This window comes from Canis lupus, chromosome 12 (genome assembly GCF_048164855.1).
Source record: "Canis lupus baileyi chromosome 12, mCanLup2.hap1, whole genome shotgun sequence".
In the NCBI taxonomy this organism is placed as follows: Eukaryota; Metazoa; Chordata; class Mammalia; order Carnivora; family Canidae; genus Canis; species Canis lupus.
The window spans coordinates 6,794,559-6,813,498 of record NC_132849.1 but is presented as its reverse complement, the minus strand read 5'-3'; the positions used below and the strand labels follow the sequence as shown (position 1 = coordinate 6,813,498).

The window sequence follows — 18,940 nt, the reverse complement described above, 5'->3', positions numbered from 1 at the left end:
TTCCTAAAGCAAAGTGAAATAAAATAAATTTTGAGAAAATCTGTACTTCTAAATGAAAATAAATTACTGTAGGGGTCTTATGAGGGGTGAGGCGTGAGAAAATAGAAATTCTAAAACAAATTTTTACAGATTTTAAAGCTACTCTTAGAAAAAAAATTGAAAAAAAAAAAAAAAGGGATCCCTGGGTGGCGCAGTGGTTTGGCGCCTGCCTTTGGCCCAGGGCGCAATCCTGGAGACCTGGGATCGAATCCCACGTCGGGCTCCCGGTGCATGGAGCCTGCTTCTCCCTCTGCCTGTGTCTCTGCCTCTCTCTCTTTCTCTCTCTGTGACTATCATAATAAAATAAAATAAAATAATAAAATAAAAGAAAATAAATAAAATAAAATAAATTGATCCAAAATTTTTCCCAGCCTCCCTACTCTCCTGCTGTCACCAGGGCCAGCTTCCATGGCTACATGTGACCTGTGTAGCTGCCCTGGGCTGAGGCTTGGGCTGCTGAAGTTCTCAATAATCTGGACAGGGGAGCCTACATTTCCATTTTTCACACCCCCTCCCTCCCAGGTCATGTAGCCAGCTCTGGCTATGGTAAACTAGAGAAATCACAGCACCTCCACAGCGGTACTGGGCTCTTGGCCTCACTCTTCTTCCTTCTCCCCAGTGGCAGGGGGGTACCCCAGGTAGGGTGGTGGTTGTGTTCCGTTTAAATGGTCTCTAGTCATTTCCTTTTCCTTTTCTGAGAACTTTCAAAGTGCTGAAAGGACAGGGAAGCTGTATTCAACACAAGGACTCACTTCCTCAGCAACTACCACCTAGGGAGCACCTACTGTGTGTCTGGAACTGTGCTGAGGCTGGGATGAGGAAACAGGTGCATGAATTGATCATGACAGTGCAGTCCGGTCGTTGCTGTGGTGATGGCTCAAAGGGCCGAAGGCCAGAAAGGAAGGTGCCACGAAGCCTCAACAGGAAGATGATTTTTCCTGGGTGGAAGGCAGGTGGCAGGCATTTAAACAGAGGAAGTGGGCGCAGTAAAGGCACAGTAAAGGCCAGGAAACTGGAAGGGTACTATAAAGGAGGTGGGGTAATAAATGAGCAGAGGGAGGGAGGTCACAGGGAGCTGGGTGTGGCCCCCCTAGGAGCCTGAAATTCATCAACGTTTTAAGGGAGGGATTTGAGTGATCATCTTGGCAGTCCAGCAGGAGTGTACTGTGGTGTGGGAGACAGGCTGGGGGTGGGAGGGAGAATGCAGGAAAGTCACTGGCAAAATCCTTCAGCTCACAAACTCATCTCTTTTGCTTTAAAAAACATTAAATTGAGTTGTATTTTCTGTGCTGTTTAAAGAACTTGAGCCTTACCGTCACATTCTTTTCTCCAACCCAGACCAGTAATTGTTCAAAGTCACCAAGTCACAGCATCTTAATTTGGTGGTAAAATTCTCACAACACCTCTATAGCAAACAGTTTGTAAAGCACAGAAAACAGTCTGTGGCCAAACATTTTATGTTGGAGGGAGTTAAATAATAAACTAAGTTAAAAAGAAGGTATGCTATGAGGACCAGAGGAATAAAAATGATCTCTCTCTTTAACATGGCTCTTTATCTGGTTTACTGTAATAGGCGTGATCTGTTTTCTGCTTACAGGTGTCCACACTCTTAACTTTCTGGCTCAGTGCTCAGTTGTGCTTGGCAACCGGTGCTGCTAGAGGAAGAAGGTGAGTATATGATCACAGAGAAGATAAAGAGAAGATTCAGAAATTATTTCCTTACACATATTTAAAGCATGGAACAATGCAGCTATTTCACCAAACACAAAAGAACTCAATTTCTCCTTGCAAAATACTCCCTCAGAGCCCAAAGCAATTATAAAGGACCCCGAGATTCCAAAGAACAGCTTGAAAAAATTCAGCCCCAGCAAAGTGCAGGTCTTCGCTGTGGTGGGGAGACAGGGACAGGACAGGACTGGGATGGTGCTCGGCTCTGGGAAGTTTGGTTCTTCCTACCGTACAGCACAGCGTGCTCACAGCTCCAGGCTGGCCACCCACTTCCTTTCCCCAGTGTCTGGAGCTAGAGTTGAGGACAGAAGGAAGTTACAAATCTCAATGTTATTCAGTGTCTACTTAGTTAATGGTCAGGATGGATTGATGTTTTTAAGAATCTTTTTTTTTTTTTTTTTTTTTTTTTTTGCTGCAGCCCGAGTTCTTTCTGTTAAAGACCCCTGGGAACTTGTGTTTATTTCTCATCTTTACCAAGCTTCACGAAGGTTTCTTTCCCCACTTCTCATACAGAAACCTTCTGTGTGCTTCTTTCCCTGGAGACTCCTGCCCATCCTCACACATCGATCTGATCCAAGCACGAGTGTTCTGCTCTCAGTGGTGCTGTAAGAGCTCTGGAGCACAGACTTCTGGCTTCTTGGTTCTTAGTGTCAAATGCAGCCGAGCAGAGCCTAGCACCTTGCTAGAGACTGAGACATCACCACTGCCTTCAATCCAAATGTATTTGGTTACAGGGAATCATGGATTACTGTGATTTATTTTGTTCTCCAACTGCAAAAGTTCTCCCAGGCTCTGGTGAAGTTCTTTATTCTAGCTGTCAGTACTTGTGCTATTAAGAATTTTTACACACACACACAGATTTATTTATACAAGTGTATATGCACCTTTGATTATACTAAGGTATGTAAATAATTAAATGCCAGTTTTGAAATGTCAACATGCTGCCGTGAAGATTAGTTTGTTTTTTCCTTGTTGATGAAGCTGAAGAATCCCTAGAATTCTCTTCATCCTTGTTCTTAGTGCCTGCAGGAAAGGCATTTAAAATATAATCATTGCTACCTAAAAGTGTAATAATACCAGTAAGGAAATACAGGGATCATATCCATAGAAAGAACCAGGCATCACTTGGCCCAGGAAAGAAAGGATCTATAGCACTGTGTAATGGAGTTCATGGTCTCAGCAAGGACCTTTATAAAAAGTCTTACTACCACTTAATCAAGAAGCGCTGAGCATCTACTTCATATCCTGCACTGTGCTGGGCTTAGGGGAATCTAAGGAAGGTATGTATGGTAGCTGCCTGCAAGGAATGTACATACATTTTAGTGAGAAGATACATGGTAGCAATGAGTATGGAGTGTGACCATTCTCTGCATCACCATATTCCATGTTCACATTACACGCTGACTTAATTACTGAATTTGCCAATAAAGACAGACTAGGGCCACATAGAATGAAGTTACTGGTCTTGTGATTATACCTCCGATCCCCTTCCTGCATTACTAATCTCTCCCCTTGCTTTCAGTCATTCCCATCATCATGCAAACAGGCCCTTGACTTGGTCCCAGGCCTTTTGCCTATTCTTCTAAGTCATCCAGTCATCATCTGGCTGCTAATAGCTCTAGGATTTCTATCTCACTCTCTGCCTTTTTGTAGGACGTCTAGATTTTCAGTCAACTGGCACCATAACACTGCTTTGTGAGATTCTTGCAGGCACTTCGAACTTACCTTCTGAATTTCCCCCACATCAAATCTCCATAAATGTTATAGGTCCAACCACCTGCTTCTCAGATCAGACACAGGCAGTCAGTCATTCATAATTCTTTACTCCTCACGTAAAATCATCAGCAAACCCTTTTATGTCTATTTCCAAATATATCTTAAATCCATCTACTTCTCTCCATTCCAGTTCAAGTTACCATCTTTCACCTGATCTATTACATTCATTTCTTTTTTTTCTTAACTTTTTATTTATTTATTCATCTAAGCAATCTCTACACCCAACATGGGGCTCAAACTTACAACCCTGAGATCAAGAGTTGCATGCTCTTCCAACTGAGCCAGCCAGGCGCCCCTACCCCCCACATTTATTTTTTTCCCCACATTCATTTCTTAACTTCTACTTCCACTCTTGCTGTTCTTCAGTCTACTCTCCACACAGTAGCCAGAGTGATCTTAAAAAGTTGAGTTTATATACATCAGTACCTTCCTTAAAGATCTTTAATGGCTTCCCAATACAATTCTAAGATCCTTCACATGGCTTACCAAGCACCCCGGCACCTCTCCAGTTTCACTCCATGCCCTTTCTATCCTTATTCACTATGCTCCAGACAAACCATTCTAAGTCCAGTATCTCCAGTGTGCCAAGTTCTTCCTCTTGTTTCTGGAATCACATACTGGTTCCTTGGGCTAGCATGCTCTTGACTCTAGCTCTTCCTAGTGGCTGACGCCTTCACCTCTTTAGGTCCCAGCTTGTTACCTCCTCAGAAAGGTCTTTTCTGATTATCCATCAAAACACCCACCCATCCCCAACACACACACACACACACACACACACACACATCATTTTGTATCACAACATCCTATTTTTGTTCCTAACAGCATTGTTTATTCTATCTCACCCACTCCATGAAGTCAAGAAATGGATTTTTCTTATCACATATTCACCAGCATCTAGCACAGTGCTTACATTCTAAGAGGAATCAGTAAATATTTCTTAAATGAATGAGAGAAATGAAGGACCCATGTGAATTTGGGTGGCCAGGAAAGATTTCATGGTGGTTGTGATACATGAGGCAGTCCCTATAATAAAGCTGGGGGTGGAGGACCCAAATAACACAAATGATGGAATGGACGTAGGGAAGAACAGGGGAAGATGATCAGACCAGTTGACACTAAAGGAACAGCTGCACCAAAATAGTCTTTTGAGTAATAGAATGAAATTGAAAAGAAAGAGAAGGAAGAATGGCCCCAAAAGCCAAGAAATCTCATCTTGATGTGGGAAGCTGTAGAAACCACTTTTTGGTGTAATCGGGGAAATTACATGATAAGATAATTACTGTATAAAATGGGTTTGACAGGGGCATGCAGAATGGATTGAAGCAGGGAACAGCCCAAAAGCTGGGAAAGCTGACTGGTGGCATGCAAAAGTCCTCCAGTGGAGGAGGACAAGGAGGTGAGGCTGCTGGCAAAGGAGAGTGAAAGGTGGAGCCAAGAGAGCTGTGAGGGAAGAACTCCCAAGATTTCATCAGATACTGGGGGGAAAAAAGAAGGAGGAGTCAAGATGCCAAGATTTTGAGACAAAGAAACTGAAAGAAAGAATCATGCACAGTGTTGGAAAGGACAAACCCTCTGCTCTGCAGTAGTCCCGGCAGGTGGGCCATCCAGTAACAGGAGGCCATGCTATTGAATGTCATTGGTTCCAATATTTAGAACCACAATGAATCAAGCTTCTTTTAGCTTTTTGTCCATCACAATTTCACCCTTATGAGTAAATACAAAACAAGGACAGTCCTTAGTTCATATGCCAGCCTTTCAGATATTTGAAAACAGCTATTAGGTCCCTCCTAATTTTCTTCTTTCCTGGCTAGTCCCCTTCCTAGCCCATCAAACAATACCCACGAAGTCCCAAGTTTTGAGTTCCCTAACAGCTCCCATAGTTCTATTCTTTTTTTTACAGTTTATAACCTTCTTGAATGTACACTGCTAAGAACTAAAGACAGTATTTGGTGCCCTCGTACTCTCTGATCAACATAGAGCACAGTGAGACAATTGCCTCCTTTTATCTAAACACAGTTCTTCTAAAAGGACAAAGTTTACCTCCCTGCCTCCCGACCCTCCCCCTCCCCCGCTGCTCTTACTATGGGATTACTTTGGAATTTTAGGAAATGAAAACCCCAAGATCTTTTGCATGTAAAACAAGTTATTACTCCTAATTCCATATATTTTTTGCTTATTTTTTTATCTTGAATCCAGAATTTTACAGTTAATTCCTCTTTAATTTCAATGCTAATTTTGACCTATCATTCCAGAATCCTAAAGTCCTTAAAAACCTGTTCTAACATCCTTTGCATTGGTTCTGATTTTTGTATCAAGTATGTTAAGACTTTCATCCAAGTGATGAAAGGTCCCAGAATAAAATCCTGAAGTTCACAACTATAGCTACATTTTTTAAATCCATTTGTTTTTATTGTGGTAAAAAATAAAAAAATACATAACAAAATTTACCACTTTACTAAGTGTATAGTTCTGCAGTATTAAGTACATCATTCTCATGCAGCCATCACCACCATCCATCTCCAGGACTCTTTTCATCTTGCAAAACTGAAACTCAATACCCAATAAACAATCATTTCCCATTTTCCCCTTCATCCAGCCCTGGCAACCACCATTCTATTCTCTGTCTCTATGATTTTGACTACTCTAAGTACCTCATATAGGTGGAAACATATGGTGTTTGCTTTTTATGACTGGCTCATTTCATTTAGCATAATGTCCTCAAGGTTCATCCACATGGTAGCATGTGTCAGAGTTTCCTTCCTCTTTCAGGCTATATAATACTCCACTACATGTATTTAGCATTTTATTGATCCATTCCTTTGTCTATGGACACTTAGGTTACTTCTATCTTTTGCTATGGTGAATCATGTACACATGTGTGTACAAATATCTGTTTGAGTCCCTGCCTTTACTTCTTTTCTCTTTAACTATTTTTCCCCTAAACTTATTTTAACTTCTTTTCAAATCTTTTTACTTCTTTAACTACAGAGGTGAAATTGCTGGATCATACGGCAATTCAAAGCTTAAATTTTTGAGGAACTGCCAATACAGTATCCCACAGTGGCTATATACCATTTTACATTCCCAACAGGAATGTGCAAGGGTTCTACTTTTTCTACATCCTTATCAATATTTGTTATTTTCTGGGTTTTTAATTTTTATTTTTTAGATTCTATTTATTTATTCATGAGAGACACAGAGTGGCAGAGACATAGGCAGAGGGAGAAGCAGGCTCCCCGATTGGGAGTCTGATGAGGGACTCAATCCTGGGACCCTGGGATCATGACTTGAGCCAAAGGCAGATGTTCAACCACTGAGCCACCCAGGTGTCCCTTAATTTTTATTTCTTTTTTCTTTCTTTCTTTCTTTTTTTTTTTTAAAGATTTTATTTACTTATTCATGGCAGACACAGAGGGAGAGGCAGAGACACAAGGCAGAGGGAGAAGCAGGGTCCATGCAGGGAGCCTGACATGGGACTCGATCCTGGGTCTCCAGGATCACACCCTGGTCTGAAGGCAGCACTAAACTGTCGAGCCGGGCTGCCCCTTAATTTTTATTTCTTAAAAGATTTTAAGTAATCTCTATATCCAACATGGGGCTCAAACTTAAAACTCTGAGATCAAGGGTTGCATGCTCTACTGATTGAGCCAGCCAGGTACCCCTGGGTTTTTTAAATAATAGCCATCCTAATGAGTGTGAAGTGGTATCTCATTGTAGTTTTGATTTGCATTTCGTGATGACTAGTGGTGTTAATCATCTTTTCATGTGCTAAGGGACTATTTGTATATCTTTAGAGAAATGTCTATTTAAGTCCTTTGCCCATTTTTGAATTTTATTTGTGTGTGTGCATGTGTTTGTGCATTGAATGGTAGGAGCTCTTTATATATTCTAGAAGCAATCCTTTATCAGAAATATGATTTATAAAAATTTTCTTTCATTCCGTGGACTGCCTTTTTACTCTACTGGTAGTGTCCTTTGATATATAAACGTTTTAAAATTTTAATGAAGTTTACCTTGTCTATTTTTTCTTTTCTTGCCTGTGCTTTTGGTGCTGTATCCAAGAAATCACTGCCAAATCCAATGTCATGAAGGTTTTCTTCTAAGAGTTTTAGTTAGAGCTAACCTTAGACTGACATCAATTCAGTAATTTATTAATTTTTAAATGTACTTTTGCAATCACTTATAAGCCTATTACCACCCGGCTCACATTTTACATCTACTTATTAAGTAACTGATTCTTTTATTTTTTTAGTCAGAACGTACAAAACTAGGAACTATGGATACAGCAGCAAAATAGGCATGATTGTATCCTGTCCTCATCAAGTTCATAGTCTGCTAAAAAAGTCAGACATTGAACAAGTCATTACAAACACAGGTATGGCATGACTGAGGAAAAGGAAGTTGCCGACATGAAGACTAAAAAACATTACCTGGAAAGGTTTTTATCAAATTTCTTGGGAATATTTGATTTATTGGTCTGTTAACCAAACAGAAAAGAGATAGTTTCACTAACTATGATTCCTAATGCTGATTACTGCTTTCTTTCCTAAGTGCTCACAGACTTTTACTTATTTAAGAGTCCACTCTAGATGCTACTGGGGACAAAGAGCCCTTGATCTTCAGACTCTGGAGTCTCTCATTTTATGGATTTTGAAACACTAGGACCACATTTGCCTTTGTATTTTGGTTCTCTGAAACTAAAAATCCAAAAGTATCTTAACTTTTCCTAGACTGTTCTCTGAAGTAACATCTAGAACTTCTTTTGCTATCTCACAGCATTATGCATCTGTATATGAAGATCTGAACTCATTTCTTTTTACTTCACCAAATGATTTATTCCCTTTTCCCATATTTGGAAATCCCTTATGATCCCTCAGACAGTTCCTTCTAGAGCAAGCTTCCTCCTTTCCCCCAGCCAGCCCCAGTGGTTCACCTTTACATGCTCTGGGACTAGGACAGGAGGTAAGACATGTGACTGTTTCTTCACTGGGAAGGATCTGAACTCATTAAAAACAACCTGGCACTACGTAGTCACCTACGCTTTCATCCATCCCAACAATGTTTGGCCCTTTTGGCTTGAAGATTGGTTCCATTCCTAGGAAAGACTTATTAGGGAGGAGAGAAGGATCTGGAGTTAAATGGTTTCTTTTGTTGTTCCTCTATTAAATCCTTTTCCCCAGATACTGGGCCTATTTTTTACTTCTTATTTTCTCAGAATGTAGCTTAGAGGCCTTTAGCTTTCCCCCCTGCCATACCTCATCCAAGCCTCTGGTATCATGGGTAAAAATTGGGGAAGTTGGGAGCCAGTGTTCTTTGGGGTTGAGGAAGTGCTAAGTATGAAGGGATGATGTAGCATCTATGTGCAGACAACTGGACATAAGGGCAGGGAGGGTGAGAGGTTTGGAAAAGCTATGGAAATATGAATTCCTCCACATGGAGATGAGTGTGGATTATTTCTCCATGGAAGTAAGAGAAGAGAACCAAACGGAGGGCAAAGAACTAAGTCATGAAGGACTGGCACAGTCAAAAGTGGGGGAAGAAGTTCCAGCAAAAGAAACTGAAATTTATAGTATAAGAAGAAACCCTAGAAATGACCCTAGCCCACCTCTCTCATGTAACTGATGGGGAAATGGTTGTCCAGATAAAGAATCAATCACTGAAGTAGCTACAAAAGTATAGAGTTACCCCTGAGGGGGTGAAAGAGTGGCTTTTAAGAAATAGGAGGTGATCCACAAGGCCAAATGCTACTGAGGAATCAAGAAAGGTGAGAACACTAAGAATGGTTCTCAAAATTGATCAACTGATGCTGTGGTCTCCTGGAGGGCATTTCTGGTAAAGAAATGGAAGGCAGATGACCAGGGAAAAGGGTCTGAGTATAAAAGAGACTGGGGGCCATGGAATTATACACACTCAGTAGGTTTGGCAGTACTAGTCAAGAGAAATAGGATGATAGGTAGAAGGAAAACAGAAATAAAGTTTAAGATCATGGAAATATTATTTTAAGAGAGGAAGAGAAGAACCAATTGAATGGCAGGGACTGAGGATTCAAGAGAACTCATGCCATCCTTGGCAGAAAGATCACAAGAAGGAGGTAAAGAATCAGAGCATGGTGGAGGTAAGCTTTGGAGAAAGGAAAATACCAAAAGGAAGGAGGCAAGCAAAAGGAAAGCAACACTCCAGAGGACAGATGTGGGGATGTGGACAGAGATCAAGCTGACCCTGAGGTCAAAGGTGGGAGTCTGAGTCCTGCCTCTGCCTCCTACTCAATTATTGACTCTGATCTCTCTGAGCCACCTGCTTTAAATTTCAGTGTCACAGAGTTTTTGGGAGATGGATATCAGATAACATATGTGCATATGCCTAGCACAAGCTGAGTTATCAGAGCATTTTTGAGATTTACCTCAGGCTTGCAATGCAGAGATCTGAAATGGCTGTTCTATTGAGTAAATTCGAAAGCTTCACAGATGTGCTGGCTGGGCTGTTAGAAGATTCTAGCCGGAGCTGGGAACTGTTTCTTCTTTCAGAAGGGAGACCCACAGAGCCTTCTTGTTGCTCTCCTGGCACTGAAAGTTCACACAGAAAAGCCTTGGAGAAAGCTGCACCAGAGAGGAAATTCTAAGATGGGATGATGGTAGCAGCAGGACTAAAGTATTCCCTGGCACATCCAAGCCCAACTGGCCCAACATGATGGATTTTTTTAAAGGGTTACAGTGAGGTCACCAGATTCTCAGGCGCTTCCCTCTTCCTTCTTTAAAGTTCAGAATCATCAAATTAGGGGACCAAACCCCATCCCTGACCACATAAAAAGAAAAATGAGGCCTGCCTCTGACTCAGACTTTTCATAAAGAATGAAAGATGCTGTGCAATCAGAGCCATAGATTCTCAGGGTGGGTGGAGACTTTAAAAGCCACTTATTCCAGCTCCTGGATGGTGTATGACCCTTTACAACACTCTAGCTAAATGCCAGTGTAAGCTCAAAATCCTCCGTGACAGGATTCTTCTAAAGTAGCCCAATTCATCTATGGCCAACTTGGATTATTTCACAGATTTTCCTTATATGAACCTAAAGTCTGTATGTCCCTATAGCCTACACACTGGTCTGAATGTGGTCTTCAGCCCCTTTGATCCCTCCTCCTTGATGGTCCTTCTCCAGTTGGCATGTTTGCTTATTTCTGCTAGCAAATCTGGCTCCCACATCTGAGCACAGTTCTCTGGGTGTGCTCTGAGCTGTGCGGGATGGAACAGGACCATCACCTCCTTCATTCCAGGTACCACAGCACATTTAGAATTTTGAGAAACACATCATACTATTGATTCACACTGAACAACCTTATTGTGGGCAATTGATTTTGAAATCAAGAACTTTGTATTTATTCCTAGTAAGTTTTATCTCATAATATTTGGCCCAGGATAAAAAAAAAAGATATTGGCATGGACATATCAAATATATCCATCATTTATTCACTCATTCATTCAGCCATTCAATAAGCTATTCTTCCTGGTTTTATGTCTTTAGTAAGTATATCCAGCCTGCACCCTCTGGTTATTCAGTTGTATTTTTTCCTCAAACTATTAAATAATATGTCCAAATGGGCAGAGGCCTAGAGGCCTACCAGACAACACAAAACACTTCTCTGAAAAAAGATTGACTACTGAATTGGTTACTTTATTAATTTAGCAAATACATTCAATAAATATGTATTGATGCCCTACTATGTGCCAGGTCATGATCTATGTGCTGAAGAAACGTCCAGCAGTGAACAAGCCAGACAAGGTTCCTGGTGATTATAGGGGGGGGAGACATAGCATAATAAAAATAAAAACAAAAAATAATAATGGCTGACATTTATTGAGCATTTCCTATGTGCCAGGCATTGTTCTAAACACTGTACATGTTTACTCTTCACAAGGTCTTGTGAGGTAAATACTATCATTATTCCCATTTTCTAGATTAAGAGTCCTGAGACACAGAGGAGTTAAGTCACTTGCTCAAGATCACACAGATCCTAAAAGATGGAGCATCAACCTAGGCAGTCTGGCTGTAGAGCCTGTGTTAGCCACCGGGCTTCTGTTGTACCTCTACAAAAGTAAATGCTAAATTAAACATACACATAAACGCGTAAGGAAATATTCCACCTGAGAGAGAGTCATGTTTAAGCTGAGGTCTAGATGACAAGCAGGAGTCAATATCACAAGAATTGAGGGGAGAACAAGAGGCAGGGCATGAGGCTGAGGGGTGAGCAAGGGTCCTGTCATGTGGGGTTAGGTAATACCAGGGATTCAACTAGTTATGAATATACATAACTGTTTCAGTATTCAACCTACACATACCCATCTTGCCCACAAATATACAGTGAATGATACCTTACCCCTACTCTGTGATACAGGACCCTTCTTCTGGCCAGTTCCCTTCCAGCTGTCACCATCAGTGTAGCACAGCAAGATGCACTCTGGATGCACAATCAGGACCCAGAATCCATTACAGTTCCTCCATGCTATGTGACCTTGGCCAAGTCACAGCCTCTCTGATCCTTCAGTTTCTGGGGATTTTTCCCATTGCTCATTCCCAGAGTAGAACCACTAAGGTACTGAGCATTTGGGGATACTTCAACTTAGGGAGCAATCACTTATCCTTTCCCCTTCCTGAGCTCTTCCGTCCTCATCTCCATAGGGCCCAGGTAAGCTGTATCTAACTTTATGCATCTGGCTTCAGTTACTAACCACTCCAGGGACTGCTCTCTCATCTCCCAGAAGCCCTGCTGGTTTGACCCCATCAAGTTCTACTTACCCAAGTGTTATACAACCCTCCCCTTAATTACACACTCAATCAGTTCCTTCCGAGCTCAGCAATTTGTGGTCTCTGGGCATCCCCGGGCTGCTTTCCTGGATGTAGCTCCCAGGCTGGGCCTTGGCAAGCCTCTGAAGTGCCGACTCGGTTTCTAAGGCCATGGTGCCCAGAGCTGAAAGCCTTGCTGCTATTTCACACTCTATTTCCTTCCAAATTAATTCTCTGATGAATACTGTCCTTTGCAGTGATTCAATGCAGGCCATTTCCTTACATCTCTCCTTTACCTTTGAGACTTTTAATCTCTCTTGAATCCAGATTTTCCTCTGCGGAAAGCCTGCCTCAGAGAAAAATGCCCTGCTTTCCCAACCAATATATACAGCCCCACCACCACTGGCCCCAATCTCACAGCATTCATCCTTTACTGGCTAAGCTAGGCTATATCTTTGATTTTTTTTTTAAGATTTATTTATTTATTCATAGAGACACACACAGAGAGAGAGGCAGAGACAGACAGAGGGAGAAGCAGGCTCCATGCAGAGAGCCTGATATGGGACTCGATCCAGGGTCTCCAGGATCACGCCCTGGGCTGCAGGCGGTGCTAAACCGCTGCGCCACCAGGGCTGCCCTATATCTTTGATTTCAAAGCACATACCTGCCTTCTCTAAAATACTTGGCAGCACAAGGAGTGACTCAAACTTCTGGACATATGGGGAGCTGCTGAATTCTAGTTTAAGGCCCAAACACATGAAGATGCAGATTCTAAGTTTGCACTTGAGCAGCTACCATGTTCCGGATCTTTCATATAGTAATTTTGCTTTCACTCTCTACCACTTGCCCCCTCCCACTCACAGAGAGCATCCTCCTTCTCAACATACAAATGAAGAGAGGCTCTGAGTTGTCCAAGGTCACAGGGCATAGGAAAGGGGTAAGACTGGAATCTAAATCCCTGACTCTTTACTCCAAGGTAGATGCTTCTACCATCCCATAAGTGGCTGAAACTCCCCTAAAATAGTCACTAGGATCTTATCACCAATGGCACAGTATCCAGGACTGGATGCCCATGCCTTAGGAACCCTCAGAAGAACACTCAGAACACTGCCTGAGGAACACTCAGAAGACGTTTTTTGAGCAATAATACAAGCAATGCCCTACATTTGTATAGCACATTTCTCTTCACGTTATTAAGTGTATGACATACCTAATCTGTGAGAACCCTGGGATGATTCTGTGAAGGAGACACTATATTACAGTATCATTTCACAAATGAGGATATACTGCTTGTTAAATAGCAAGTTAACAGATTTACCCAAAATCACACAGATGGTACATAAGGAAGTAGGACTTGAACTCACAGCCTGTGACTCCAAGACCAGTGCTCTCTCAAGTTCTGGCACTAGTTTGGATCTTTACTTCCAAAATGGGAGTTTTGGGACATTCTACTCACCCCCCTACACACCACCCCGCACTCCAAGTCCAACCTTCAGGGAAGCTTACATTTCAAAAGCCAGGTAGAGAAAAAGCAGTCCTGGGAAGACTAGTTGTGTATTGAGGATAGTGCTTTTCAGCTCTCTCTCTCCCCACCTTTACTTAGACAGGAACCAGGTTCCTAGAAGCTGGCAGTGTGGACTGGGAGGGTCAGGACTGTGAGGCCAGTTCCCTCGGCCACCAGGAGGTAGGGATTGAACAGAGCAGAGCCCTCTTCCTAAAGAACTCCCCAGCCAGGCAAAGGAACTCAAGACTTTCTCTTAGCAACTCCAGGGTACACAGGGAACCTCAGCTTTAGCCCCAAGGTTGAAGAATGATACTTCCCTGGCATATAGTAAACAAAATAGTTGCTCTTAACTCCTCCCATCATCCTTTGCAGATAGATGGACAGCACCCAAAAGGATTCCAGCTGAGGAGAAGGGGTGCCAGGTACCACTTGCAAAGACCTGAGTTGCTTACAATAAATACAAACAGGTCAGCATGCCAGGTCCCAGTGCACTGAGGACTGGGGATGAGGTGAGATGGGGACTCTGTCTTCCTCCTTCTCTGCAGGTGGGCCCTTCAGAGTTTTGAACACCTTATGTCCTTTTGAACCGTCTACATGAAACTATTAGAGAGGTCTCAGCACATAAGAGTGACTGGCCTTGTCTAATGACAGTTATTTCATCTCAGTGCCTGCCAGAGCCAAGAGCTCTGTGAGTAAGATAAGCCATGTGGCCCCAGGGAGGATCTGTCAGGTGAATTCCTGTTGAAGTCAATCTACCCAAGCAAGCCTGGGTATGTGGGAGAAGAGTGACCACTCTACTCTATCTTGGGAGGCCCTAACTTTGGCCATCCAAGGAGAGACCCATGCTGCAAATCCTTTTAACCTTACAGCAGACATTAAGAGAAAAGACTCAAGGCCAAGGGCAGGTTAGGAGTTTATTTTATTTTTTTTAAAGATTTTATTTATTTATTCATGATAGACACACACACACACAGAGAGAGAGAGAGAGAGAGAGAGAGGCAGAGGGAGAAGCAGGCTCCATGCAGGGAGCCCGATGTGGGACTCGATCCCAGGTCTCCAGGATCACGCCCTGGGCCAAAGACAGGCGCTTAAACCGCTGAGCCACCCAGGCTGTCCAGGTTAGGAGTTTATGAAGTGCTTTTCACATCCATTCTCAGGAAGATTGTCAAGTAGGCAAATATTAACATCCCTGTTTAATAGTTGGGGAAACACAAGTTCAGAGAAGTTAAGTGACTTGCCCACTGCCACATAACTGGTGAGCAAGGGAGCCAAGGTCCCTCTGTACACACAGGCACACTCCCCCCGGTAAGGGATAATAGAGGAAGCACTTTTGCAGTGAGGGGAGCTAAAAAGCACACTCCCAAAGCTTCCTACAAGGTGAAGAACCTGTCACAGCTCAGAATCTAGAGGGGAGAAATAGCAAAAAGACTTTGAAGGCCCTTACATTTACTCAATTAATTCTCACAAAAACCCTAATTAGTAGGTATAATCATTTCCACTTGACATGAAAGGAAAAACCGACTCAGAAAACCCTGTCCAGGGGTCACAAAGAGGCACATAGTATTGCCAGAATTTGAACCCCCAGAAGCTGGCTTGTTTTCCCTTACTCCATGGTTCCTCCTGGTGGTGAGTGGGGAAGAGTGCACAGAAGCCACCTTTGTACCAAGCAAAGGGAGTTCAGAATCCATTCAATAAATCTTTGCTCAAGTCCACTTTGTGCCAAATCTTGTACTTGGCTCTAGGAACACAATAATGAACAAGACAGATGGCCCTCTACTGAGAGACAAGTAGAAACATGAGAGGTATCTCAATGAGCAGGGATTAGGTGGGCAAAGGGTGTGTCAGGGGATAGTGAATATGTACTGAAGTCCAGAGACCAGAGGAGTGGGATTTCCTTTTTCTAAAACAGTTCAGTTTGGCTGGAACGGGGCAGGGTGGGGGTGTGGGGATGGGTAATGTGTGCTATGTGAGGGGGTGTGAGGGATGAGGCTGGACAGGTAAGCTGGGGAAAGGTCTAAAAGAGAAACAAAAGGCAAGAAGGGATAGGACTCATTAGGAAGTCACTTAGTAACCCAAGAGGATAATTATGGGCCCCAGGATAGTAGTGACAGAAGGGATGTGTTCATTTATTCAACAAATGTTTGAGTGCTAGCATGTGTTAGGCACTATTGGTGTTAGAGGCATATCAGTCTGTCTTTATGGAGTTTGCATTCTATCAAGAAAAAAAAGCACATCAAACATTGATAAATACTATGGTCAGAGAAAAAAAAACACAGGATTAGGTTGATTGGTTGATTAGGGCTGCCATAACAAAATACTACAGAGCTAGTTGCTTAAACCACAGAAATGTATTTCCTCACAGTTCTGGAGGCTATAAGTCCCAGATCATGGTATCAACAGGATTGGTTTCTTATGAGGCCTCTCTCCTGTGCTTATGGATAGCCACCTTCTCCCTGTGTCTTCACATGGTCTCCCTCTGTGTCGGTGTCCTAATTACCCCTCTCATGAGGATCCTTATAAGTCACTGGATTAGGGCCCACTTATATGACCTCTTTTTACCTTAGTTCTCTTTAAAAGCCCTATCTCCACACATAGTCACATTGAGGTACTGGGAGTTATGACTTCAACATATGAATTTTGAAGGGACATAATTCAGCCTGCAACACAAAGTGACAGAATGTAACTAAGGCTGGAGGTAGAGGGAAGAGAAAGGCCTCAAATATTTTACGTAGGATAATATGGGGAGGGCCTCTCTGAGATGGAACTGATCTGAGGTGAGGACATGATGCAGGGCTATGTGGCATGAGAACAGCCAGATGGCTATTGCAGCTGGAGGATGAGGATGTCATAAAGCCTTGATGACTGGCTCTTTGAGGTGGGAAGCTGGGGTGAATTCTGAGCAGAAGAGTGACATGATCCAACCACATTTTAAAAGCACCTATGCTGAGAAGTTGGGGGAGAAGGAAGAGCAGAAATAGTAAGAGATGATGCTAAGACTAAGTAGCAATGGAAATCTTGAGAGGTGGTCAGCTCTGGATACAGTTTGAAGAGGGACACAATAGGATTTACTGATGCATTAGATGAAGGATATGAGAAACAAGGGGGAGGCAAGGGTAATTCCCAAGTTCTTAGCCCAAGCAACTGAAGGAAGGGTGGTGCCATCTACTTAGATAGGGAAGCCTGTGGGAGAAGTATGTTTGAAGAGGCAGGAGAATTAAGAGTTTATCGTGGACAATGGGAAGTTAATATAAATTAAATATATTAAATATCCACGTAGAAATGTTAAGTAGACAGTTGAAAATGACATGAGAATTCAAGGGAAAAGTCCAGGTTGAAGGTATAAATTTAGGAGGCATTATGTAAAAATATTTTAAACTATGGAACTACTTGCAGGAAAGAATATCCAATGGAAAAAAGTCAGACTCTTCAACAAATGATGTTGGGAAAACTGGATACCAACATGCAGAATGAAACTGGACCACTTTCTTATACCATACACAAAGATAAATTCAAAAGAGATCAAAGACCTAAATGTGAGACAGGAAACCATCAAAATCCTAGAGGAGGACACAGGCAGCAACCTCTTTGACCTCAGCCATAGCAACTTCTTACAAGACATGTCACGGGAAGTAAGGGAAACAAAAGCGAAAATGAACTCTTGGGACTTCAAGATAAAATTTTCTGCACAGCAAAGGAAACAATCAACAAAACTAAAAGGCAACCTACAGAATAGGAAAAGATACCTGCAAGTGACATATCTGATAAAGGGTTAGTATTCCCAAACCTATAAAGAACTTCTCAAATTCAACACCCAAAAAACAAATAATCCAGTTAGGAAATGGGCAGAAGACATGATTAGACACTTTTCTAAGGACATCCAGATGGCTAAGAGACACATGAAAAGATGTTCAACACCACTCATCACCAGGGAAATACAAATCAAAACGATGAGATACCACCTCATGCCAGTTAGAATGGCTAAAATTAACAACACAAGAAACGACAGGTATTGGTGAGCATGCAGATAAAGGGGAACCCCTCTTGCACTGTTGGTGTGAATGCAAGCTGGTGTAGCCACTCTGGAAAACAGTATGGAGGTTCCTCAAAAAGTTAAAAACAGAACTACCCTACAACCCAGAAGTTGTACTACTAGGTATTTACCCAAAGGATGTAAAAACACAGATTCAAAGAGGTATATGCACCCTGATGTTTATAGCCACATTATCAATAATAGCCAAACTATGGAGAGATCCCAAACATCCATCAACCAATGAATGGATAAAGAAGATCTAGTATATATACACAATGGAATATTACTTAGCCATCAAAAATGAAATCTTGCCATTTGCAATGATATGGATAGAACTAGAATGTATTATGCTAAGTGAAGTCAGTCAGAGAAAGAAAAATACCATGTGATCTCACTCATGTGGAATTCAAGAAAGAAAACAGATGAACATATGGGAAAGGGGAAAAGAAAAAAGGAAAGAGGGAAACAAACTATAATAAACTCTTTACGAATAAAGAACAGAGAGTTGATGGAGGCAGGTGAGGGATGGGCTAGATGAGTGATGGGTATTAAGGAGGGCACTTGTAATGAGCACTGGGTGTTGCGTGTAAGTGATGAACCACTGAAACCTACTCTAGAAACCATTGCACTGTATGTTCACTAACTAAAATTTAAGTAAAAATAAATAAAAAATAAAAAACAAATGAACACATAAAAAGCAGAACCAGACCTATAAAAAAATAAACTATGAAACTGCTTGAGATCATGTAGGGGGCTGTGCATAGGAGAAAATGTAGAGAAAAGATCCAAGGACTGAGCCCTGAGATACTCCAACACTCAGAAATTAGGAAAATGTAGATTCAGCAAAAATTAAGAAGTTGAGAAGTTGGAGGAAAACCAAGAGAGTATTTGTCATGGAAGCCAAATGAAGAAAATATTCCACGACTACTGATGAGAAGCTAAGACTGGAAATTGGCTGTTGGATTTAGCACTCAGAGGTCACTGATGATGTTGACAAAAGCTGTTTCCATGGAGTGGTGGGGTGAATACTTAATCATAGTTGGTTCAAGAGAGAAAGGGAAGAGAAGAATCAGAGATGGCAAGTGTA

At 42.0% G+C, this 18,940-nt stretch overlaps 1 non-coding gene across 1 annotated transcript; it reads right to left on the bottom strand.

Moving 5' to 3' along the window:
- Positions 1–8,411: 8,411 nt before the first annotated feature.
- On the bottom strand, positions 8,412–8,535 carry LOC140601982 (small nucleolar RNA SNORD22). Its single transcript, XR_012005039.1, has one exon. It is a non-coding gene; the product is annotated as a small nucleolar RNA SNORD22 (small nucleolar RNA).
- Positions 8,536–18,940: the final 10,405 nt, after the last annotated feature.